Genomic DNA, 26,573 nt, shown 5'->3' with positions numbered 1-26,573 from the left:
AGAGACTGAACCAGAGATAGGTGGTGACAGGTCTAGGTCCTAGAGACTGAACCAGAGATAGGTGGTGACAGGTCTAGGTTCTAGAGACTGAACCAGTCCTGTCAGTCAACACCAGAGATAGGTGGTGACAGGTCTAGGTCCTAGAGACTGAACCAGAGATAGGTGGTGACAGGTCTAGGTCCTAGAGACTGAACCAGAGATAGGTGGTGACAGGTCTAGGTCATAGAGACTGAACCAGAGATAGGTGGTGACAGGTCTAGGTTCTAGAGACTGAACCAGAGATAGGTGGTGACAGGTCTAGGTCCTAGAGACTGAACCAGAGATAGGTGGTGACAGGTCTAGGTCCTAGAGACTGAACCAGTCCTGTCAGTCAACACCAGAGATAGGTGACAGGTCTAGGTCCTAGAGACTGAACCAGAGATAGGTGGTGACAGGTCTAGGTCCTAGAGACTGAACCAGAGATAGGTGGTGACAGGTCTAGGTCCTAGAGACTGAACCAGAGATAGGTGGTGACAGGTCTAGGTCCTAGAGACTGAACCAGAGATAGGTGGTGACAGGTCTAGGTTCTAGAGACTGAACCAGAGATAGGTGGTGACAGGTCTAGGTCCTAGAGACTGAACCAGAGATAGGTGGTGACAGGTCTAGGTCCTAGAGACTGAACCAGAGATAGGTGGTGACAGGTCTAGGTCCTAGAGACTGAACCAGAGATAGGTGGTGACAGGTCTAGGTCCTAGAGACTGAACCAGAGATAGGTGGTGACAGGTCTAGGTCCTAGAGACTGAACCAGAGATAGGTGGTGACAGGTCTAGGTCCTAGAGACTGAACCAGAGATAGGTGGTGACAGGTCTAGGTCCTAGAGACTGAACCAGAGATAGGTGGTGACAGGTCTAGGTCCTAGAGACTGAACCAGAGATAGGTGGTGACAGGTCTAGGTCCTAGAGACTGAACCAGAGATAGGTGGTGACAGGTCTAGGTCCTAGAGACTGAACCAGAGATAGGTGGTGACAGGTCTAGGTCCTAGAGACTGAACCAGAGATAGGTGGTGACAGGTCTAGGGCCTAGAGACTGAACCAGAGATAGGTGACAGGTCTAGGGCCTAGAGACTGAACCAGAGATAGGTGGTGACAGGTCTAGGTCCTAGAGACTGAACCAGAGATAGGTGGTGACAGGTCTAGGTCCTAGAGACTGAACCAGAGATAGGTGGTGACAGGTCTAGGTCCTAGAGACTGAACCAGAGATAGGTGGTGACAGGTCTAGGTCCTAGAGACTGAACCAGAGATAGGTGGTGACAGGTCTAGGTCCTAGAGACTGAACCAGAGATAGGTGGTGACAGGTCTAGGTCCTAGAGACTGAACCAGAGATAGGTGGTGACAGGTCTAGGTCCTAGAGACTGAACCAGAGATAGGTGGTGACAGGTCTAGGGCCTAGAGACTGAACCAGAGATAGGTGACAGGTCTAGGTCCTAGAGACTGAACCAGAGATAGGTGGTGACAGGTCTAGGTCCTAGAGACTGAACCAGAGATAGGTGATGACAGGTCTAGGTCCTAGAGACTGAACCAGAGATAGGTGGTGACAGGTCTAGGTCCTAGAGACTGAACCAGTCCTGTCAGTCAACACCAGAGATAGGTGACAGGTCTAGGTCCTAGAGACTGAACCAGTCCTGTCAGTCAACACCAGAGATAGGTGACAGGTCTAGGTCCTAGAGACTGAACCAGAGATAGGTGGTGACAGGTCTAGGTCCTAGAGACTGAACCAGAGATAGGTGGTGACAGGTCTAGGTCCTAGAGACTGAACCAGAGATAGGTGGTGACAGGTCTAGGGCCTAGAGACTGAACCAGAGATAGGTGATGACAGGTCTAGGTCCTAGAGACTGAACCAGAGATAGGTGGTGACAGGTCTAGGTCCTAGAGACTGAACCAGAGATAGGTGGTGACAGGTCTAGGTTCTAGAGACTGAACCAGAGATAGGTGGTGACAGGTCTAGGTCCTAGAGACTGAACCAGAGATAGGTGGTGACAGGTCTAGGTTCTAGAGACTGAACCAGAGATAGGTGATGACAGGTCTAGGTCCTAGAGACTGAACCAGTCCTATCAGTCAACACCAGAGATAGGTGGTGACAGGTCTAGGTCCTAGAGACTGAACCAGAGATAGGTGGTGACAGGTCTAGGTCCTAGAGACTGAACCAGAGATAGGTGGTGACAGGTCTAGGTCCTAGAGACTGAACCAGTCCTATCAGTCAACACCAGAGATAGGTGGTGACAGGTCTAGGTCCTAGAGACTGAACCAGAGATAGGTGACAGGTCTAGGTCCTAGAGACTGAACCAGAGATAGGTGGTGACAGGTCTAGGTTCTAGAGACTGAACCAGAGATAGGTGACAGGTCTAGGGCCTAGAGACTGAACCAGAGATAGGTGGTGACAGGTCTAGGGCCTAGAGACTGAACCAGAGATAGGTGGTGACAGGTCTAGGTCCTATAGACTGAACCAGAGATAGGTGGTGACAGGTCTAGGTCCTAGAGACTGAACCAGTCCTGTCAGTCAACACCAGAGATAGGTGACAGGTCTAGGTCCTAGAGACTGAACCAGAGATAGGTGACAGGTCTAGGTCCTAGAGACTGAACCAGAGATAGGTGGTGACAGGTCTAGGTCCTAGAGACTGAACCAGAGATAGGTGGTGACAGGTCTAGGTTCTAGAGACTGAACCAGAGATAGGTGGTGACAGGTCTAGGTCCTAGAGACTGAACCAGAGATAGGTGGTGACAGGTCTAGGTCCTAGAGACTGAACCAGAGATAGGTGGTGACAGGTCTAGGTCCTAGAGACTGAACCAGAGATAGGTGATGACAGGTCTAGGTCCTAGAGACTGAACCAGAGATAGGTGGTGACAGGTCTAGGGCCTAGAGACTGAACCAGAGATAGGTGGTGACAGGTCTAGGTCCTAGAGACTGAACCAGTCCTATCAGTCAACACCAGAGATAGGTGGTGACAGGTCTAGGTCCTAGAGACTGAACCAGAGATAGGTGACAGGTCTAGGGCCTAGAGACTGAACCAGAGATAGGAGGTGACAGGTCTAGGGCCTAGAGACTGAACCAGAGATAGGTGGTGACAGGTCTAGGTCCTAGAGACTGAACCAGAGATAGGTGGTGACAGGTCTAGGTCCTAGAGACTGAACCAGTCCTGTCAGTCAACACCATAGATAGGTGACAGGTCTAGGTCCTAGAGACTGAACCAGTCCTGTCAGTCAACACCAGAGATAGGTGACAGGTCTAGGTCCTAGAGACTGAACCAGTCCTGTCAGTCAACACCAGAGATAGGTGACAGGTCTAGGTCCTAGAGACTGAACCAGTCCTGTCAGTCAACACCAGAGATAGGCGACAGGTCTAGGTGCTAGAGAGTGAACCAGTCCTGTCAGTCAACACCAGAGATAGGTGACAGGTCTAGGTCCTAGAGACTGAACCAGAGATAGGTGACAGGTCTAGGTCCTAGAGACTGAACCAGAGATAGGTGGTGACAGGTCTAGGTTCTAGAGACTGAACCAGAGATAGGTGGTGACAGGTCTAGGTCCTAGAGACTGAACCAGAGATAGGTGGTGACAGGTCTAGGTTCTAGAGACTGAACCAGAGATAGGTGGTGACAGGTCTAGGTCCTAGAGACTGAACCAGAGATAGGTGGTGACAGGTCTAGGTCCTAGAGACTGAACCAGAGATAGGTGGTGACAGGTCTAGGTCCTAGAGACTGAACCAGAGATAGGTGGTGACAGGTCTAGGGCCTAGAGACTGAACCAGAGATAGGTGACAGGTCTAGGTCCTAGAGACTGAACCAGAGATAGGTGGTGACAGGTCTAGGTTCTAGAAACTGAACCAGAGATAGGAGGTGACAGGTCTAGGTCCTAGAGACTGAACCAGAGATAGGTGGTGACAGGTCTAGGTCCTAGAGACTGAACCAGAGATAGGTGGTGACAGGTCTAGGTCCTAGAGACTGAACCAGAGATAGGTGGTGACAGGTCTAGGTCCTAGAGACTGAACCAGAGATAGGTGGTGACAGGTCTAGGTCCTAGAGACTGAACCAGAGATAGGTGGTGACAGGTCTAGGTCCTAGAGACTGAACCAGAGATAGGTGGTGACAGGTCTAGGTCCTAGAGACTGAACCAGAGATAGGTGGTGACAGGTCTAGGTCCTAGAGACTGAACCAGAGATAGGTGGTGACAGGTCTAGGTCCTAGAGACTGAACCAGAGATAGGTGGTGACAGGTCTAGGTCCTAGAGACTGAACCAGTCCTGTCAGTCAACACCAGAGATAGGTGGTGACAGGTCTAGGTCCTAGAGACTGAACCAGAGATAGGTGACAGGTCTAGGTCCTAGAGACTGAACCAGAGATAGGTGGTGACAGGTCTAGGTCCTAGAGACTGAACCAGTCCTGTCAGTCAACACCAGAGATAGGTGACAGGTCTAGGTCCTAGAGACTGAACCAGAGATAGGTGACAGGTCTAGGTTCTAGAGACTGAACCAGTCCTGTCAGTCAACACCAGAGATAGGTGACAGGTCTAGGTCCTAGAGACTGAACCAGAGATAGGTGGTGGCAGGTCTAGGTTCTAGAGACTGAACCAGTCCTGTCAGTCAACACCAGAGATAGGTGGTGACAGGTCTAGGTCCTAGAGACTGAACCAGAGATAGGTGGTGACAGGTCTAGGTCCTAGAGACTGAACCAGAGATAGGTGGTGACAGGTCTAGGTCCTAGAGACTGAACCAGAGATAGGTGGTGACAGGTCTAGGTCCTAGAGACTGAACCAGAGATAGGTGGTGACAGGTCTAGGGCCTAGAGACTGAACCAGAGATAGGTGGTGACAGGTCTAGGTCCTAGAGACTGAACCAGAGATAGGTGGTGACAGGTCTAGGGCCTAGAGACTGAACCAGAGATAGGTGGTGACAGGTCTAGGTCCTAGAGACTGAACCAGAGATAGGTGATGACAGGTCTAGGTCCTAGAGACTGAACCAGAGATAGGTGGTGACAGGTCTAGGTTCTAGAGACTGAACCAGAGATAGGTGATGACAGGTCTAGGTCCTAGAGACTGAACCAGAGATAGGTGGTGACAGGTCTAGGGCCTAGAGACTGAACCAGAGATAGGTGGTGACAGGTCTAGGTTCTAGAGACTGAACCAGAGATAGGTGGTGACAGGTCTAGGGCCTAGAGACTGAACCAGTCCTGTCAGTCAACACCAGAGATAGGTGGTGACAGGTCTAGGTCCTAGAGACTGAACCAGAGATAGGTGGTGACAGGTCTAGGTCCTAGAGACTGAACCAGAGATAGGTGGTGACAGGTCTAGGTCCTAGAGACTGAACCAGAGATAGGTGGTGACAGGTCTAGGGCCTAAAGACTGAACCAGAGATAGGTGACAGGTCTAGGGCCTAGAGACTGAACCAGAGATAGGTGACAGGTCTAGGTCCTATAGACTGAACCAGAGATAGGTGGTGACAGGTCTAGGGCCTAGAGACTGAACCAGTCCTGTCAGTCAACACCAGAGATAGGTGGTGACAGGTCTAGGTCCTAGAGACTGAACCAGAGATAGGTGGTGACAGGTCTAGGTCCTAGAGACTGAACAAGAGATAGGTGACAGGTCTAGGTTCTAGAGACTGAACCAGAGATAGGTGGTGACAGGTCTAGGGCCTAGAGACTGAACCAGAGATAGGTGGTGACAGGTCTAGGTCCTAGAGACTGAACCAGAGATAGGTGACAGGTCTAGGGCCTAGAGACTGAACCAGAGATAGGTGGTGACAGGTCTAGGGCCTAGAGACTGAACCAGAGATAGGTGATGGCAGGTCTAGGTCCTAGAGACTGAACCAGTCCTGTCAGTCAACACCAGAGATAGGTGGTGACAGGTCTAGGTCCTAGAGACTGAGCCAGTCCTGTCAGTCAACACCAGAGATAGGTGGTGACAGGTCTAGGTCCTAGAGACTGAACCAGAGATAGGTGGTGACAGGTCTAGGTTCTAGAGACTGAACCAGAGATAGGTGATGACAGGTCTAGGTCCTAGAGACTGAACCAGAGATAGGAGGTGACAGGTCTAGGTCCTATAGACTGAACCAGAGATAGGTGGTGACAGGTCTAGGTTCTAGAGACTGAACCAGTCCTGTCAGTCAACACCAGAGATAGGTGATGACAGGTCTAGGTCCTAGAGACTGAACCAGAGATAGGTGGTGACAGGTCTAGGTCCTAGAGACTGAACCAGAGATAGGTGGTGACAGGTCTAGGGCCTAGAGACTGAACCAGAGATAGGTGGTGACAGGTCTAGGTCCTAGAGACTGAACCAGTCCTGTCAGTCAACACCAGAGATAGGTGGTGACAGGTCTAGGTTCTAGAGACTGAACCAGTCCTGTCAGTCAACACCAGAGATAGGTGGTGACAGGTCTAGGTCCTAGAGACTGAACCAGAGATAGGTGACAGGTCTAGGTTCTAGAGACTGAACCAGAGATAGGTGACAGGTCTAGGTTCTAGAGACTGAACCAGAGATAGGAGGTGACAGGTCTAGGTCCTAGAGACTGAACCAGAGATAGGTGGTGACAGGTCTAGGTCCTAGAGACTGAACCAGTCCTGTCAGTCAACACCAGAGATAGGAGGTGACAGGTCTAGGTCCTAGAGACTGAACCAGAGATAGGTGGTGACAGGTCTAGGTCCTAGAGACTGAACCAGAGATAGGTGGTGACAGGTCTAGGGCCTAGAGACTGAACCAGAGATAGGTGGTGACAGGTCTAGGTCCTAGAGACTGAACCAGAGATAGGTGGTGACAGGTCTAGGTCCTAGAGACTGAACCAGAGATAGGTGGTGACAGGTCTAGGGCCTAGAGACTGAACCAGAGATAGGTGGTGACAGGTCTAGGTCCTAGAGACTGAACCAGAGATAGGTGGTGACAGGTCTAGGTCCTAGAGACTGAACCAGAGATAGGTGGTGACAGGTCTAGGTCCTAGAGACTGAACCAGAGATAGGTGGTGACAGGTCTAGGTCCTAGAGACTGAACCAGAGATAGGTGGTGACAGGTCTAGGTTCTAGAGACTGAACCAGAGATAGGTGGTGACAGGTCTAGGGCCTAGAGACTGAACCAGAGATAGGTGGTGACAGGTCTAGGTCCTAGAGACTGAACCAGGCCTGTCAGTCAACACCAGAGATAGGTGGTGACAGGTCTAGGTCCTAGAGACTGAACCAGAGATAGGTGGTGACAGGTCTAGGTCCTAGAGACTGAACCAGAGATAGGTGACAGGTCTAGGTCCTAGAGACTGAACCAGAGATAGGTGGTGACAGGTCTAGGTCCTAGAGACTGAACCAGAGATAGGTGGTGACAGGTCTAGGTCCTAGAGACTGAACCAGAGATAGGTGGTGACAGGTCTAGGTCCTAGAGACTGAACCAGAGATAGGTGGTGACAGGTCTAGGTCCTAGAGACTGAACCAGAGATAGGTGGTGACAGGTCTAGGTCCTAGAGACTGAACCAGAGATAGGTGGTGACAGGTCTAGGTCCTAGAGACTGAACCAGAGATAGGTGGTGACAGGTCTAGGTCCTAGAGACTGAACCAGAGATAGGTGGTGACAGGTCTAGGTCCTAGAGACTGAACCAGAGATAGGTGGTGACAGGTCTAGGTCCTAGAGACTGAACCAGAGATAGGTGGTGACAGGTCTAGGTCCTAGAGACTGAACCAGAGATAGGTGACAGGTCTAGGTTCTAGAGACTGAACCAGAGATAGGTGGTGACAGGTCTAGGTCCTAGAGACTGAACCAGTCCTATCAGTCAACACCAGAGATAGGTGGTGACAGGTCTAGGTCCTAGAGACTGAACCAGAGATAGGTGGTGACAGGTCTAGGTTCTAGAGACTGAACCAGAGATAGGTGGTGACAGGTCTAGGTCCTAGAGACTGAACCAGAGATAGGTGGTGACAGGTCTAGGTCCTAGAGACTGAACCAGAGATAGGTGATGACAGGTCTAGGGCCTAGAGACTGAACCAGAGATAGGTGGTGACAGGTCTAGGTTCTAGAGACTGAACCAGAGATAGGTGGTGACAGGTCTAGGTCCTAGAGACTGAACCAGAGATAGGTGGTGACAGGTCTAGGTCCTAGAGACTGAACCAGTCCTGTCAGTCAACACCAGAGATAGGTGGTGACAGGTCTAGGTTCTAGAGACTGAACCAGAGATAGGTGGTGACAGGTCTAGGTCCTAGAGACTGAACCAGAGATAGGTGGTGACAGGTCTAGGGCCTAGAGACTGAACCAGAGATAGGTGGTGACAGGTCTAGGTCCTAGAGACTGAACCAGAGATAGGTGGTGACAGGTCTAGGTCCTAGAGACTGAACCAGAGATAGGTGGTGACAGGTCTAGGTCCTAGAGACTGAACCAGAGATAGGTGGTGACAGGTCTAGGTCCTAGAGACTGAACCAGAGATAGGTGGTGACAGGTCTAGGTCCTAGAGACTGAACCAGAGATAGGTGATGACAGGTCTAGGTCCTAGAGACTGAACCAGAGATAGGTGGTGACAGGTCTAGGTCCTAGAGACTGAACCAGAGATAGGTGATAACAGGTCTAGGTCCTAGAGACTGAACCAGAGATAGGTGGTGACAGGTCTAGGTCCTAGAGACTGAACCAGAGATAGGTGATGACAGGTCTAGGTCCTAGAGACTGAACCAGAGATAGGTGGTGACAGGTCTAGGGCCTAGAGACTGAACCAGAGATAGGTGGTGACAGGTCTAGGTTCTAGAGACTGAACCAGAGATAGGTGGTGACAGGTCTAGGTTCTAGAGACTGAACCAGAGATAGGTGACAGGTCTAGGTTCTAGAGACTGAACCAGAGATAGGTGGTGACAGGTCTAGGTCCTAGAGACTGAACCAGAGATAGGTGGTGACAGGTCTAGGTTCTAGAGACTGAACCAGAGATAGGTGGTGACAGGTCTAGGTTCTAGAGACTGAACCAGAGATAGGTGGTGACAGGTCTAGGTCCTAGAGACTGAACCAGTCCTGTCAGTCAACACCAGAGATAGGTGACAGGTCTAGGGCCTAGAGACTGAACCAGAGATAGGTGGTGACAGGTCTAGGTCCTAGAGACTGAACCAGTCCTGTCAGTCAACACCAGAGATAGGTGGTGACAGGTCTAGGTCCTATAGACTGAACCAGAGATAGGTGGTGACAGGTCTAGGTCCTAGAGACTGAACCAGTCCTGTCAGTCAACACCAGAGATAGGTGGTGACAGGTCTAGGTTCTAGAGACTGAACCAGAGATAGGTGGTGACAGGTCTAGGTCCTAGAGACTGAACCAGAGATAGGTGGTGACAGGTCTAGGTCCTAGAGACTGAACCAGAGATAGGTGGTGACAGGTCTAGGTCCTAGAGACTGAACCAGAGATAGGTGGTGACAGGTCTAGGTCCTAGAGACTGAACCAGAGATAGGTGGTGACAGGTCTAGGTCCTAGAGACTGAACCAGAGATAGGTGGTGACAGGTCTAGGTCCTAGAGACTGAACCAGAGATAGGTGGTGACAGTTCTAGGTCCTAGAGACTGAACCAGAGATAGGTGGTGACAGGTCTAGGTCCTAGAGACTGAACCAGAGATAGGTGGTGACAGGTCTAGGTCCTAGAGACTGAACCAGAGATAGGTGATGGCAGGTCTAGGTCCTAGAGACTGAACCAGAGATAGGTGGTGACAGGTCTAGGTTCTAGAGACTGAACCAGAGATAGGTGGTGACAGGTCTAGGGCCTAGAGACTGAACCAGAGATAGGTGGTGACAGGTCTAGGGCCTAGAGACTGAACCAGAGATAGGTGGTGACAGGTCTAGGTTCTAGAGACTGAACCAGAGATAGGTGGTGACAGGTCTAGGTCCTAGAGACTGAACCAGAGATAGGTAGTGACAGGTCTAGGTCCTAGAGACTGAACCAGAGATAGGTGGTGACAGGTCTAGGTCCTAGAGACTGAACCAGTCCTGTCAGTCAACACCAGAGATAGGTGGTGACAGGTCTAGGGCCTAGAGACTGAACCAGAGATAGGTGGTGACAGGTCTAGGTCCTAGAGACTGAACCAGAGATAGGTGGTGACAGGTCTAGGTCCTAGAGACTGAACCAGTCCTGTCAGTCAACACCAGAGATAGGTGGTGACAGGTCTAGGGCCTAGAGACTGAACCAGAGATAGGTGGTGACAGGTCTAGGTCCTAGAGACTGAACCAGAGATAGGTGGTGACAGGTCTAGGTCCTAGAGACTGAACCAGTCCTGTCAGTCAACACCAGAGATAGGTGGTGACAGGTCTAGGGCCTAGAGACTGAACCAGAGATAGGTGGTGACAGGTCTAGGTCCTAGAGACTGAACCAGAGATAGGTGGTGACAGGTCTAGGTCCTAGAGACTGAACCAGAGATAGGTGGTGACAGGTCTAGGTTCTAGAGACTGAACCAGTCCTGTCAGTCAACACCAGAGATAGGTGGTGACAGGTCTAGGTCCTAGAGACTGAACCAGAGATAGGTGGTGACAGGTCTAGGTCCTAGAGACTGAACCAGTCCTGTCAGTCAACACCAGAGATAGGTGGTGACAGGTCTAGGGCCTAGAGACTGAACCAGAGATAGGTGGTGACAGGTCTAGGTCCTAGAGACTGAACCAGAGATAGGTGACAGGTCTAGGTCCTAGAGACTGAACCAGAGATAGGTGGTGACAGGTCTAGGTCCTAGAGACTGAACCAGAGATAGGTGGTGACAGGTCTAGGTCCTAGAGACTGAACCAGAGATAGGTAGTGACAGGTCTAGGTCCTAGAGACTGAACCAGAGATAGGTGGTGACAGGTCTAGGGCCTAGAGACTGAACCAGAGATAGGTGGTGACAGGTCTAGGTCCTAGAGACTGAACCAGAGATAGGTGGTGACAGGTCTAGGTCCTAGAGACTGAACCAGAGATAGGTGGTGACAGGTCTAGGTCCTAGAGACTGAACCAGAGATAGGTGGTGACAGGTCTAGGTCCTAGAGACTGAACCAGAGATAGGTGGTGACAGGTCTAGGTCCTAGAGACTGAACCAGAGATAGGTGGTGACAGGTCTAGGTCCTAGAGACTGAACCAGAGATAGGTGGTGACAGGTCTAGGTCCTAGAGACTGAACCAGAGATAGGTGGTGACAGGTCTAGGGCCTAGAGACTGAACCAGAGATAGGTGGTGACAGGTCTAGGTCCTAGAGACTGAACCAGAGATAGGTGACAGGTCTAGGTCCTAGAGACTGAACCAGAGATAGGTGGTGACAGGTCTAGGTCCTAGAGACTGAACCAGAGATAGGTGGTGACAGGTCTAGGTCCTAGAGACTGAACCAGTCCTGTCAGTCAACACCAGAGATAGGTGGTGACAGGTTCAGTCTCCAGATTAGCACCTAGACCTATCTCTGGTGTTGACTGACAGGCCTGTGTCACACTTTCCTTTCCCAGCTCTACGTGACCGTTTTCTGTTGGTGTCATATTTTTCTCCTGCTGCACCTGGCAGACAGAAATAGCCGCAGCAGATCACTCTGACAGAAAGCAGAGTCAGATCATAGGATGTCCCCTTGGCTACCCTGGCACTAGACGGAGCCCAAGACGTCATCCCAACTGGCATCCTATTCTCTATGGGCCCTGGCCAAAAGTAGTGCACTACAGAGGGAAAAGGGTGCTAGGGCCCTGGCCAAAAGTAGTGCACTACAGAGGGAAAAGGGTGCTAGGGCCCTGGCCAAAAGTAGTGCACTATAGAGGGAAAAGGGTGCTAGGGCCCTGGCCAAAAGTAGTGCACTACAGAGGGAAAAGGGTGCTAGGGCCCTGGCCAAAAGTAGTGCACTACAGAGGGAAAAGGGTGCTAGGGCCCTGGCCAAAAGTAGTGCACTACAGAGGGAAAAGGGTGCTAGGGCCCTGGCCAAAAGTAGTGCACTACCGAGGGAAAAGGGTGCTAGGGCCCTGGCCAAAAGTAGTGCACTACAGAGGGAAAAGGGTGCTAGGGCCCTGGCCAAAAGTAGTGCACTATAGAGGGAAAATGGTGCTAGGGCCCTGGCCAAAAGTAGTGCACTACAGAGGGTGCTAGGGCCCTGGCCAAAAGTAGTGCACTACAGAGGGAAAATGGTGCTAGGGCCCTGGCCAAAAGTAGTGCACTACAGAGGGAAAAGGATGCTAGGGCCCTGGCCAAAAGTAGTGCACTACAGAGGGAAAAGGGTGCTAGGGCCCTGGCCAAAAGTAGTGCACTACCGAGGGAAAAGGGTGCTAGGGCCCTGGCCAAAAGTAGTGCACTACAGAGGGAAAAGGGTGCTAGGGCCCTGGCCAAAAGTAGTGCACTACAGAGGGAAAAGGGTGCTAGGGCCCTGGCCAAAAGTAGTGCACTACAGAGGGAAAAGGGTGCTAGGGCCCTGGCCAAAAGTAGTGCACTATAGAGGGAAAAGGATGTCATATAGGACTCAGGCCCAGTCTATTTAAAGACTGGGTCTTAAAGATCAGCTCAAATTGTGCAGGTCACATTATATTCCAGCTACTGTATATTCCTGGCCCTGCTCAGATATAACAACCACCAACCACTGACCAGGGACCAGAAGCTCAATGTCCAAACTCTCTATATATGCATTTGCCATGGACCATATTGACTTATTCTCCCTGTCTCAGTATGTGCAACCTGACACATGTTGTCCAATTCCAAATTCCAGGTATCAGCTGAGAAGGGAGCTATTCATTCACCAATGTTGACCCTTTTCCTAGTACAATAACACACATCAACATAACGGGGTCGATATAGCTAACTCGCTGTAGCCATATCTATTGACAAGGTTAAGAGGACGTGTGTGTGATAGCTAACTAGTATATATTTAGCCAGAGATAGTAGTTACAAAGCTAGTACATGTGAACCGTCTCTCTGGTTTCGCTCCCGTTCACCCAGTGTTTAATACCAGCTGGTCTGGCTAGCTTAGGTGGGAAGGGCGCCGTACACTACAATGTTTGTTTTGGAACTAGCTAGGTTAGCTGGTTAGCAGTAAATCAACTATTCGTAAACCGCTGTAACGTTATTGTGAAAAGACAGCGGCACCGGATCTCACGGCACATCAACCAAACGGCAACATGTGAGGGACAAAACTTTTAGTTTGCATACGAACAAGAGAAACTAGTTAGCCATGTAGCTAGCTAAATTAGCCACATGACGTTAGCTAGCTACAGCTGTTGTTATCATTTAGCTTAGCTGTTCGGGTACAACTCGGGCACTCACCAATCTACAACTGCTGCTATATTGTATTCTAACTCCAATCCATTTGTTAAAATAAAATAAAAAACACAGTTATTTAGTCGACTAGTCGACCATATCTTGTCCTTTTTGATAATCTGTCACCGTGAAAGAACACACATCCAAAAGTAACATAGGTCGCATCCGCCCACAGACGTTACATGCATCAACCAACCAATGGGTAGGTGCCACGTCATCGATTGACCGAATGCTATAACATATAATGTTATTAGATTTTTTTTAAATAATAATAAAATAAAAATAAAATATATATAATATTCTTAGATTATTTTTTAAATGATAAAAGAAAAAAATATATATATTATGTTCATAGCAGACACGTAAAATACCTGTCGAGGCGTTGTAAGATCTGGCAGGGTGAAGAAATGCCTGGGCAGAGGAACACACCCATACATTGTCCGTATGATTGACAACCAAGCGGACCAATGGCAGGAGACGTTATGTTCTGACGTTGACGTTTGGGGTCTTTGCAGCTGATTGGTGGGGAGTTGTTGTTTTTTTCTCCCCAAAACACGCACAAGTTTATTGTGTGTAAAACATAATTTAGTCGGAACTCGGACATTTACGACCTGCTAACTGGTTGTAGTTATACATTTGCCGCGTTCAACCAGTTAGCAAGTTGGAAATTTCAGAGTTTCCTAGTATCTACTAGTACGTGAACGCGGCATTACTTTTTTCAATTTGAACATTAATTCAACCTGGTTTTGATCATTTAATTACCGTATAATCCAGCGTTTTCCTCTTCTTTTGTTGTTGTTGTGTTTATTATGGATCCCCATGAGTTCCTGCCAAGGCAGCAGCTACTCTACCTGGGGTTTATTATGGATCCCCATTAGTTCCTGCCAAGGCAGCAGCTACTCTACCTGGGGTTTATTATGGATCTCCATTAGTTCCTGCCAAGAAAGCAGCTACTCTTCCTGGGGTTTATTATGGATCCCCATTAGTTCCTGCCAATGCAGCAGCTACTCTTCCTGGGGTTTATTATGGATCCCCATTAGTTCCTGTCAAGGCAGCAGCTACTCTTCCTGGGGTTTATTATGGATCCCCATTAGTTCCTGCCAAGGCAGCAGCTACTCTTCCTGGGGTTTATTATGGATCCCCATTAGTTCCTGTCAAGACAGCAGCTACTCTACATGGGGTTTATTATGGATCCCCATTAGTTCCTGCCAAGTAGCAGCTACTCTTCCTGGGGTTTATTATGGATCTCCATTAGTTCCTGCCAAGGCAGCAGCTACTCTTCCTGGGGTTTATTATGGATCCCCATTAGTTCCTGCCAAGGCAGCAGCTACTCTTCCTGTTTTTTTTTTTTACGGATCCCCATTAGTTCCTGCCAAGGCAGCACCTACTCTTCCTGGGGTTTATTATGGATCCCCATTAGTTCCTGCCAAGGCAGCAGCTACTCTTCCTGTGGTTTATTATGGATCCCCATTAGTTCCTGCCAAGGCAGCAGCTACTCTTCCTGGGGTTTATTATGGATCCCCATTAGTTCCTGCCAAGACTGCAGCTACTCTTCCTGGGGTTTATTATGGATCCCCATTAGTTCCTGCCAAGCAGCAGCTACTCTACCTGGGGTTTATTATGGATCCCCATTAGTTCCTGCCAAGCAGCAGCTACTCTACCTGGGGTTTATTATGGATCTCCATTAGTTCCTGCCAAGAAAGCAGCTACTCTTCCTGGGGTTTATTATGGATCCCCATTAGTTCCTGCCAATGCAGCAGCTACTCTTCCTGGGGTTTATTATGGATCCCCATTAGTTCCTGTCAAGGCAGCAGCTACTCTTCCTGGGGTTTATTATGGATCCCCATTAGTTCCTGCCAAGGCAGCAGCTACTCTTCCTGGGGTTTATTATGGATCCCCATTAGTTCCTGTCAAGACAGCAGCTACTCTACATGGGGTTTATTATGGATCCCCATTAGTTCCTGCCAAGTAGCAGCTACTCTTCCTGGGGTTTATTATGGATCTCCATTAGTTCCTGCCAAGGCAGCAGCTACTCTTCCTGGGGTTTATTATGGATCCCCATTAGTTCCTGCCAAGGCAGCAGCTACTCTTCCTGTTTTTTTTTTTTACGGATCCCCATTAGTTCCTGCCAAGGCAGCACCTACTCTTCCTGGGGTTTATTATGGATCCCCATTAGTTCCTGCCAAGGCAGCAGCTACTCTTCCTGTGGTTTATTATGGATCCCCATTAGTTCCTGCCAAGGCAGCAGCTACTCTTCCTGGGGTTTATTATGGATCCCCATTAGTTCCTGCCAAGGCTGCAGCTACTCTTCCTGGGGTTTATTATGGATCACCATTAGTTCCTGTCAAGGCAGCAGCTACTCTTCCTGTGGTTTATTATGGATCCCCATTAGTTCCTGCCAAGCAGCAGCTACTCTACCTGGGGTTTATTGTGGATCCCCATTAGTTCCTGCCAAGGCAGCAGCTACTCTAGCTGGGGTTTATTATGGATCCCCATTAGTTCCTGCCAAGGCAGCAGCTACTCTTCCTGGGGTTTATTATGGATCCCCATTAGTTCCTGCCAAGGCAGCAGCTACTCTACATGGGGTTTATTATGGATCCCCATTAGTTCCTGCCAAGCAAGCAGCTACTCTTCCTGGGGTTTATTATGGATCCCCATTAGTTCCTGCCAAGGCAGCAGCTACTCTTCCTGGGGTTTATTATGGATCCCCATTAGTTCCTGCCAAGCAAGCAGCTACTCTTCCTGGGGTTTATTATGGATCCCCATTAGTTCCTGCCAAGCAGCAGCTACTCTACCTGGGGTTTATTGTGGATCCCCATTAGTTCCTGCCAAGGCAGCAGCTACTCTTCCTGGGGTTTATTATGGATCCCCATTAGTTCCTGCCAAGGCAGCAGCTACTCTACATGGGGTTTATTATGGATCCCCATTAGTTCCTGCCAAGCAAGCAGCTACTCTTCCTGGGGTTTATTATGGATCCCCATTAGTTCCTGCCAAGCAAGCAGCTACTCTTCCTGGGGTTTATTATGGATCCCCATTAGTTCCTGCCAAGCAAGCAGCTACTCTTCCTGGGGTTTATTATGGATCCCCATTAGTTCCTGCCAAGCAAGCAGCTACTCTTCCTGGGGTTTATTATGGATCCCCATTAGTTCCTGCCAAGACAGCAGCTACTCTACCTGGGGTTTATTGTGGATCCCCATTAGTTCCTGCCAAGGCAGCAGCTTCTCTTCCTGGGGTTTATTATGGATCCCCATTAGTTCCTGCCAAGCAAGCAGCTACTCTTCCTGGGGTTTATTATGGATCCCCATTAGTTCCTGCCAAGGCAGCAGCTACTCTTCCTGGTGTCCAGCAAAATTAAGGCAGCTATAAAAAATGTAAAACATTCCAATACATTTCCCAACAGATTTCTCAACACACTGAGTGTGTGCCCTCAGGCCACTACTCTACTACCACATATCTACAACACAAGATCCATGCGTACGTGTGTGTATTGCGCATGTGTTATCATGTGTCTGTGCCTGTGTGTGTGTCAGCACACAACAGTCCCCGTTGTTCCATAAAGTGTATTTTGATCTGTTTTTTAATCTGATTCTACTGCTGCATTTTACAACCACTAACTCTGGTCCTGTCCACCTCTCCCAGGAGGAGTAGAACTTTACAACCACTAACTCTGGTCCTGTCCATCTCTCCCAGGAGGAGTAGAACTTTACAACCACTAACTCTGGTCCTGTCCATCTCTCCCAGGAGGAGTAGAACTTTACAACCACTAACTCTGGTCCTGTCCACCTCTCCCAGGAGGAGTAGAACTTTACAACCACTAACTCTGGTCCTGTCCACCTCTCCCAGGAGGAGTAGAACTTTACAACCACTAACTCTGGTCCTGTCCACCTCTCTCAGGAGTAGAACTTTACAACCACTAACTCTGGTCCTGTCCACCTCTCCCAGGAGGAGTAGAACTTTACAACCACTAACTCTGGTCCTGTAACTCTCCCAGGAGTAGAACTTTACAACCACTAACTCTGGTCCTGTCCACCTCTCCCAGGAGGAGTAGAACTTCACAACCACTAACTCTGGTCCTGTCCACCTCTCCCAAGAGGAGTAGAACTTTACAACCACTAACTCTGGACCTGTCCACCTCTCCCAAGAGGAGTAGAACTTTACAACCACTAACTGGTCCTGTCCACCTCTCCCAGGAGGAGTAGAGCTTTACAACCACTAACTCTGGTCCTGTCCACCTCTCCCAGGAGGAGTAGAACTTTACAACCACTAACTCTGGTCCTGTCCACCTCTCCCAGGAGGAATAGAACTTTACAACCACTAACTCTGGTCCTGTCCACCTCTCCCAGGAGGAGTAGAACTTTACAACCACTAACTCTGGTCCTGTCCACCTCTCCCAGGAGGAGTAGAACTTTACAACCACTAACTCTGGTCCTGTCCACCTCTCCCAGGAGGAGAAGAACTTTACAACCACTAACTCTGGTCCTGTCCACCTCTCCCAGGAGGAGTAGAACTTTACAACCACTAACTCTGGTCCTGTCCATCTCTCCCAGGAGGAGAAGAACTTTACAACCACTAACTCTGGTCCTGTCCACCTCTCCCAGGAGGAGTAGAACTTTACAACCACTAACTCTGGTCCTGTCCACCTCTCCCAGGAGGAGAAGAACTTTACAACCACTAACTCTGGTCCTGTCCACCTCTCCCAGGAGGAGTAGAACTTTACAACCACTAACTCTGGTCCTGTCCACCTCTCCCAGGAGGAGTAGAACTTTACAACCACTAACTCTGGTCCTGTCCACCTCTCCCAAGTGGAGTAGAACTTTACAACCACTAACTCTGGTCCTGTCCACCTCTCCCAGGAGGAGTAGAACTTTACAACCACTAACTCTGGTCCTGTCCACCTCTCCCAGGAGGAGTAGAACTTTACAACCACTAACTCTGGTCCTGTCCACCTCTCCCAGGAGGAATAGAACTTTACAACCACTAACTCTGGTCCTGTCCACCTCTCCCAGGAGGAGTAGAACTTTACAACCACTAACTCTGGTCCTGTCCACCTCTCCCAGGAGGAGTAGAACTTTACAACCACTAACTCTGGTCCTGTCCACCTCTCCAAGGAGGAGAAGAACTTTACAACCACTAACTCTGGTCCTGTCCACCTCTCCCAGGAGGAGTAGAACTTTACAACCACTAACTCTGGTCCTGTCCATCTCTCCCAGGAGGAGAAGAACTTTACAACCACTAACTCTGGTCCTGTCCACCTCTCCCAGGAGGAGTAGAACTTTACAACCACTAACTCTGGTCCTGTCCACCTCTCCCAGGAGGAGAAGAACTTTACAACCACTAACTCTGGTCCTGTCCACCTCTCCCAGGAGGAGTAGAACTTTACAACCACTAACTCTGGTCCTGTCCACCTCTCCCAGGAGGAGTAGAACTTTACAACCACTAACTCTGGTCCTGTCCACCTCTCCCAAGTGGAGTAGAACTTTACAACCACTAACTCTGGTCCTGTCCACCTCTCCCAGGAGGAGTAGAACTTTACAACCACTAACTCTGGTCCTGTCCACCTCTCCCAGGAGGAGTAGAACTTTACAACCACTAACTCTGGTCCTGTCCACCTCTCCCAGGAGGAATAGAACTTTACAACCACTAACTCTGGTCCTGTCCACCTCTCCCAGGAGGAGTAGAACTTTACAACCACTAACTCTGGTCCTGTCCACCTCTCCCAGGAGGAGTAGAACTTTACAACCACTAACTCTGGTCCTGTCCACCTCTCCCAAGAGGAGTAGAACTTTACAACCACTAACTCTGGTCCTGTCCACCTCTCCCAAGAGGAGTAGAACTTTACAACCACTAACTCTGGTCCTGTCCACCTCTCCCAAGAGGAGTAGAACTTTACAACCACTAACTCTGGTCCTGTCCACCTCTTCCAGGAGGAGTAGAACTTTACAACCACTAACTCTGGTCCTGTCCACCTCTCCCAGGAGGAGTAGAACTTTACAACCACTAACTCTGGTCCTGTCCACCTCTCCCAAGAGGAGTAGAACTTTACAACCACTAACTCTGGTCCTGTCCACCTCTCCCAAGAGGAGTAGACCTTTACAACCACTAACTCTGGTCCTGTCCACCTCTCCCAAGAGGAGTATAACTTTACAACCACTAACTCTGGTCCTGTCTACCTCTCCCAAGAGGAGTAGAACTTTACAACTACTAACTCTGGTCCTGTCCACCTCTCCCAGGAAGAGTAGAACTTTACAACCACTAACTCTGGTCCTGTCCACCTCTCCCAGGAGGAGTAGAACTTTACAACCACTAACTCTGGTCCTGTCCACCTCTCCCAGGAGGAGTAGAACTTTACAACCACTAACTCTGGTCCTGTCCACCTCTCCCAGGAGTAGAACTTTACTACCACTAACTCTGGTCCTGTCCACCTCTCCCAGGAGGAGTAGAACTTTACAACCACTAACTCTGGTCCTGTCCACCTCTCCCAGGAGTAGAACTTTACTACCACTAACTCTGGTCCTGTCCACCTCTCCCAGGAGGAGAAGAACTTTACAACCACTAACTCTGGTCCTGTCCACCTCTCCCAGGAGTAGAACTTTACAACCACTAACTCTGGTCCTGTCCACCTCTCCCAAGAGGAGTAGAACTTTACAACCACTAACTCTGGTCCTGTCCACCTCTCCCAAGAGGAGTAGAACTTTACAACCACTAACTCTGGTCCTGTCCACCTCTCCCAGGAGGAGTAGAACTTTACAACCACTAACTCTGGTCCTGTCCACCTCTCCCAGGAGGAGTAGAACTTTACAACCACTAACTCTGGTCCTGTCCATCTCTCCCAGGAGGAGTAGAACTTTACAACCACTAACTCTGGTCCTGTCCATCTCTCCCAGGAGGAGTAGAACTTTACAACCACTAACTCTGGTCCTGTCCACCTCTCCCAGGAGGAGTAGAACTTTACAACCACTATCTCTGGTCCTGTCCACCTCTCCCAGGAGGAGTAGAACTTTACAACCACTAACTCTGGTCCTGTCCACCTCTCCCAGGAGTAGAACTTTACAACCACTAACTCTGGTCCTGTCCACCTCTCCCAGGAGGAGTAGAACTTTACAACCACTAACTCTGGTTCTGTCCACCTCTCCCAGAAGGAGTAGAACTTTACAACCACTAACTCTGGTCCTGTCCACCTCTCCCAGGAGGAGTAGAACTTTACAACCACTAACTCTGGTCCTGTCCACCTCTCCCAGGAGGAGTAGAACTTTACCACCACTAACTCTGGACCTGTCCACCTCTCCCAGGAGGAGTAGAACTTTACAACCACTAACTCTGGTCCTGTCCACCTCTCCCAGGAGGAATAGAACTTTACAACCACTAACTCTGGTCCTGTCCACCTCTCCCAGGAGTAGAACTTTACAACCACTAACTCTGGTCCTGTCCACCCAGGAGGAGTAGAACATTACAACCACTAACTCTGGTCCTGTCCACCTCTCCCAGGAGGAGTAGAACTTTACAACCACTAACTCTGGTCCTGTCCACCTCTCCCAGGAGGAGTTGAACTTTACAACCACTAACTCTGGTCCTGTCCACCTCTCCCAGGAGGAGTAGAACTTTACAACCACTAACTCTGGTCCTGTCCACCTCTCCCAAGAGGAGTAGAACATTACAACCACTAACTCTGGTCCTGTCCACCTCTCCCAGGAGGAGTAGAACTTTACAACCACTAACTCTGGTCCTGTCCACCTCTCCCAGGAGGAATAGAACTTTACAACCACTAACTCTGGTCCTGTCCACCTCTCCCAGGAGTAGAACTTTAAAACCACTAACTCTGGTCCTGTCCACCCAGGAGGAGTAGAACTTTACAACCACTAACTCTGGTCCTGTCCACCTCTCCCAGGAGGAGTAGAACTTTACAACCACTAACTCTGGTCCTGTCCACCTCTCCCAGGAGGAGTTGAACTTTACAACCACTAACTCTGGTCCTGTCCACCTCTCCCAGGAGGAGTAGAACTTTACAACCACTAACTCTGGTCCTGTCCACCTCTCCCAAGAGGAGTAGAACTTTACAACCACTAACTCTGGTCCTGTCCACCTCTCCCAGGAGGAGTAGAACTTTACAACCACTAACTCTGGTCCTGTCCACCTCTCCCAGGAGGAGTAGAACTTTACAACCACTAACTCTGGTCCTGTCCAACTCTCCCAGGAGGAGTAGAACTTTACAACCACTAACTCTGGTCCTGTCCACCTCTCCCAAGAGGAGTAGAACATTACAACCACTAACTCTGGTCCTGTCCACCTCTCCCAGGAGGAGTAGAACTTTACAACCACTAACTCTGGTCCTGTCCACCTCTCCCAGGAGGAATAGAACTTTACAACCACTAACTCTGGTCCTGTCCACCTCTCCCAGGAGTAGAACTTTACAACCACTAACTCTGGTCCTGTCCACCTCTCCCAGGAGGAGTAGAACTTTACAACCACTAACTCTGGTTCTGTCCACCTCTCCCAGGAGGAGTAGAACTTTACAACCACTAACTCTGGTCCTGTCCACCTCTCCCAGGAGGAGTAGAACTTTACAACCACTAACTCTGGTCCTGTCCACCTCTCCCAGGAGGAGTAGAACTTTACCACCACTAACTCTGGTCCTGTCCACCTCTCCCAGGAGGAGTAGAACTTTACAACCACTAACTCTGGTCCTGTCCACCTCTCCCAGGAGGAATAGAACTTTACAACCACTAACTCTGGTCCTGTCCACCTCTCCCAGGAGTAGAACTTTACAACCACTAACTCTGGTCCTGTCCACCCAGGAGGAGTAGAACATTACAACCACTAACTCTGGTCCTGTCCACCTCTCCCAGGAGGAGTAGAACTTTACAACCACTAACTCTGGTCCTGTCCACCTCTCCCAGGAGGAGTAGAACTTTACAACCACTAACTCTGGTCCTGTCCAACTCTCCCAGGAGTAGAACTTTACAACCACTAACTCTGGTCCTGTCCACCTCTCCCAGGAGGAGTAGAACTTTACAACCACTAACTCCGGTCATGTCCACCTCTCCCAGGAGGAGTAGAACTTTACAACCACTAACTCTGGTCCTGTCCACCTCTCCCAGGAGGAGTTGAACTTTACAACCACTAACTCTGGTCCTGTCCACCTCTCCCAGGAGGAGTAGAACTTTACAACCACTAACTCTGGTCCTGTCCACCTCTCCCAAGAGGAGTAGAACATTACAACCACTAACTCTGGTCCTGTCCACCTCTCCCAGGAGGAGTAGAACTTTACAACCACTAACTCTGGTCCTGTCCACCTCTCCCAGGAGGAATAGAACTTTACAACCACTAACTCTGGTCCTGTCCACCTCTCCCAGGAGTAGAACTTTACAACCACTAACTCTGGTCCTGTCCACCCAGGAGGAGTAGAACATTACAACCACTAACTCTGGTCCTGTCCACCTCTCCCAGGAGGAGTAGAACTTTACAACCACTAACTCTGGTCCTGTCCACCTCTCCCAAGAGGAGTAGAACTTTACAACCACTAACTCTGGTCCTGTCCACCTCTCCCAGGAGGAGTAGAACTTTACAACCACTAACTCTGGTCCTGTCCACCTCTCCCAGGAGGAGTAGAACTTTACAACCACTAACTCTGGTCCTGTCCAACTCTCCCAGGAGTAGAACTTTACAACCACTAACTCTGGTCCTGTCCACCTCTCCCAGGAGGAGTAGAACTTTACAACCACTAACTCCGGTCATGTCCACCTCTCCCAGGAGGAGTAGAACTTTACAACCACTAACTCTGGTCCTGTCCACCTCTCCCAGGAGGAGTTGAACTTTACAACCACTAACTCTGGTCCTGTCCACCTCTCCCAGGAGGAGTAGAACTTTACAACCACTAACTCTGGTCCTGTCCACCTCTCCCAAGAGGAGTAGAACATTACAACCACTAACTCTGGTCCTGTCCACCTCTCCCAGGAGGAGTAGAACTTTACAACCACTAACTCTGGTCCTGTCCACCTCTCCCAGGAGGAATAGAACTTTACAACCACTAACTCTGGTCCTGTCCACCTCTCCCAGGAGTAGAACTTTACAACCACTAACTCTGGTCCTGTCCACCCAGGAGGAGTAGAACATTACAACCACTAACTCTGGTCCTGTCCACCTCTCCCAGGAGGAGTAGAACTTTACAACCACTAACTCTGGTCCTGTCCACCTCTCCCAAGAGGAGTAGAACTTTACAACCACTAACTCTGGTCCTGTCCACCTCTCCCAGGAGGAGTAGAACTTTACAACCACTAACTCTGGTCCTGTCCACCTCTCCCAGGAGGAGTAGAACTTTACAACCACTAACTCTGGTCCTGTCCACCTCTCCCAGGAGGAATAGAACTTTACAACCACTAACTCTGGTCCTGTCCACCTCTCCCAGGAGTAGAACTTTACAACCACTAACTCTGGTCCTGTCCACCCAGGAGGAGTAGAACATTACAACCACTAACTCTGGTCCTGTCCACCTCTCCCAGGAGGAGTAGAACTTTACAACCACTAACTCTGGTCCTGTCCACCTCTCCCAGGAGGAGTTGAACTTTACAACCACTAACTCTGGTCCTGTCCACCTCTCCCAGGAGGAGTAGAACTTTACAACCACTAACTCTGGTCCTGTCCACCTCTCCCAAGAGGAGTAGAACTTTACAACCACTAACTCTGGTCCTGTCCACCTCTCTCAGGAGTAGAACTTTACAACCACTAACTCTGGTCCTGTCCATCTCTCCCAGGAGGAGTAGAACTTTACAACCACTAACTCTGGTCCTGTCCAGCTCTCCCAGGAGGAGTAGAACTTTACAACCACTAACTCTGGTCCTGTCCACCTCTCCCAGGAGGAGTAGAACTTTACAACCACTAACTCTGGTCCTGTCCACCTCTCCCAGGAGGAGTAGAACTTTACAAACACTAACTCTGGTCCTGTCCACCTCTCCCAGGAGGAGTAGAACTTTACAACCACTAAATCTGGTCCTGTCCACCTCTCCCAAGAGGAGTAGAACTTTACAACCACTAACTCTGGTCCTGTCCACCTCTCCCAGGAGGAGTAGAACTTTACAACCACTAACTCTGGTCCTATCCATCTCTCCCAGGAGGAGTAGAACTTTACAACCACTAACTCTGGTCCTGTCCACCTCTCCCAGGAGGAGTAGAACTTTACAACCACTAACTCTGGTCCTGTCCACCTCTCCCAGGAGGAGTAGAACTTTACAACCACTAACTCTGGTCCTGTCCACCTCTCCCAGGAGGAGTAGAACTTTACAACCACTAACTCTGGTCCTGTCCAACTCTCCCAGGAGGAGTAGAACTTTACAACCACTAACTCTGGTCCTGTCCAACTCTCCCAGGAGGAGTAGAACTTTACAACCACTAACTCTGGTCCTGTCCACCTCTCCCAAGAGGAGTAGAACATTACAACCACTAACTCTGGTCCTGTCCACCTCTCCCAGGAGGAGTAGAACTTTACAACCACTAACTCTGGTCCTGTCCACCTCTTCCAGGAGGAGAAGAACTTTACAACCACTAACTCTGGTCCTGTCCACCTCTCCCAGGAGTAGAACTTTACAACCACTAACTCTGGTCCTGTCCACCCAGGAGGAGTAGAACTTTACAACCACTAACTCTGGTCCTGTCCACCTCTCCCAGGAGGAGTAGAACTTTACAACCACTAACTCTGGTCCTGTCCACCTCTCCCAGGAGGAGTAGAACTTTACAACCACTAACTCTGGTCCTGTCCACCTCTCCCAGGAGTTTAACTGTACAACCACTAACTCTGGTCCTGTCCACCTCTCCCAGGAGTAGAACTTTACAACCACTAACTCTGGTCCTGTCCACCTCTCCCAGGAGGAGAAGAACTTTACAACCACTAACTCTGGTCCTGTCCACCTCTCCCAGGAGGAGTAGAACTTTACAACCACTAACTCTGGTCCTGTCCACCTCTCCCAAGAGGAGTAGAACTTTACAACCACTAACTCTGGTCCTGTCCACCTCTCCCAAGAGGAGTAGAACTTTACAACCACTAACTCTGGTCCTGTCCACCTCTCCCAGGAGGAGTAGAACTTTACAACCACTTACTCTGGTCCTGTCCACCTCTCCCAGGAGGAGTAGAACTTTACAACCACTAACTCTGGTCCTGTCCATCTCTCCCAGGAGGAGTAGAACTTTACAACCACTAACTCTGGTCCTGTCCATCTCTCCCAGGAGGAGTAGAACTTTACAACCACTAACTCTGGTCCTGTCCACCTCTCCCAGGAGGAGTAGAACTTTACAACCACTATCTCTGGTCCTGTCCACCTCTCCCAGGAGGAGTAGAACTTTACAACCACTAACTCTGGTCCTGTCCACCTCTCCCAGGAGTAGAACTTTACAACCACTAACTCTGGTCCTGTCCACCTCTCCCAGGAGGAGTAGAACTTTACAACCACTAACTCTGGTCCTGTCCACCTCTCCCAGGAGGAGTAGAACTTTACAACCACTAACTCTGGTCCTGTCCACCTCTCCCAGGAGGAGTAGAACTTTACAACCACTAACTCTGGTCCTGTCCACCTCTCCCAGGAGGAGTAGAACTTTACCACCACTAACTCTGGTCCTGTCCACCTCTCCCAGGAGGAGTAGAACTTTACAACCACTAACTCTGGTCCTGTCCACCTCTCCCAGGAGGAGTAGAACTTTACAACCACTAACTCTGGTCCTGTCCACCTCTCCCAGGAGGAGTAGAACTTTGCAACCACTAACTCTGGTCCTGTCCATCTCTCCCAGGAGGAGTAGAACTTTACAACCACTAACTCTGGTCCTGTCCATCTCTCCCAGGAGGAGTAGAACTTTACAACCACTAACTCTGGTCCTGTCCATCTCTCCCAGGAGGAGTAGAACTTTACAACCACTAACTCTGGTCCTGTCCACCTCTCCCAGGAGGAGTAGAACTTTACAACCACTAACTCTGGTCCTGTCCACCTCTCCCAGGAGGAGTAGAACTTTACAACCACTAACTCTGGTCCTGTCCACCTCTCTCAGGAGTAGAACTTTACAACCACTAACTCTGGTCCTGTCCACCTCTCCCAGGAGGAGTAGAACTTTACAACCACTAACTCTGGTCCTGTAACTCTCCCAGGAGTAGAACTTTACAACCACTAACTCTGGTCCTGTCCACCTCCCAGGAGTAGAACTTTACAACCACTAACTCTGGTCATGTCCACCTCTCCCAGGAGGAGTAGAACTTTACAACCACTAACTCTGGTCCTGTCCACCTCTCCCAGGAGGAGTAGAACTTTACAACCACTAACTCTGGTCCTGTACACCTCTCCCAGGAGGAGTAGAACTTTACAACCACTAACTCTGGTCCTGTCCACCTCTCCCAAGAGGAGTAGAAC

At 49.8% G+C, this 26,573-nt stretch overlaps 1 protein-coding gene and 1 long non-coding RNA gene across 2 annotated transcripts in view; one reads left to right on the top strand and one right to left on the bottom strand.

Moving 5' to 3' along the window:
• Positions 1–13,256, bottom strand: part of mief2 (mitochondrial elongation factor 2) — a 73,734-nt gene extending 60,478 nt beyond the window's left edge. Inside the window, exon 1 of the mRNA XM_055913751.1 lies at positions 13,198–13,256. The gene's annotated coding sequence lies outside the window, so the exon portion shown is untranslated. The remainder of the gene's footprint in view (positions 1–13,197) is intronic.
• On the top strand, positions 1,333–3,956 carry LOC129845826 (uncharacterized). Its single transcript, XR_008758116.1, has 3 exons — positions 1,333–2,065; positions 2,306–2,883; positions 3,510–3,956. It is a non-coding gene; the product is annotated as an uncharacterized LOC129845826 (long non-coding RNA).
• Positions 13,257–26,573: the final 13,317 nt, after the last annotated feature.

Source organism: Salvelinus fontinalis, unplaced genomic scaffold, assembly GCF_029448725.1.
Source record: "Salvelinus fontinalis isolate EN_2023a unplaced genomic scaffold, ASM2944872v1 scaffold_0376, whole genome shotgun sequence".
Taxonomy (NCBI): Eukaryota; Metazoa; Chordata; class Actinopteri; order Salmoniformes; family Salmonidae; genus Salvelinus; species Salvelinus fontinalis.
Note: the sequence above shows the minus strand (reverse complement) of the source record. Positions and strands in the feature narration are given on the sequence as shown.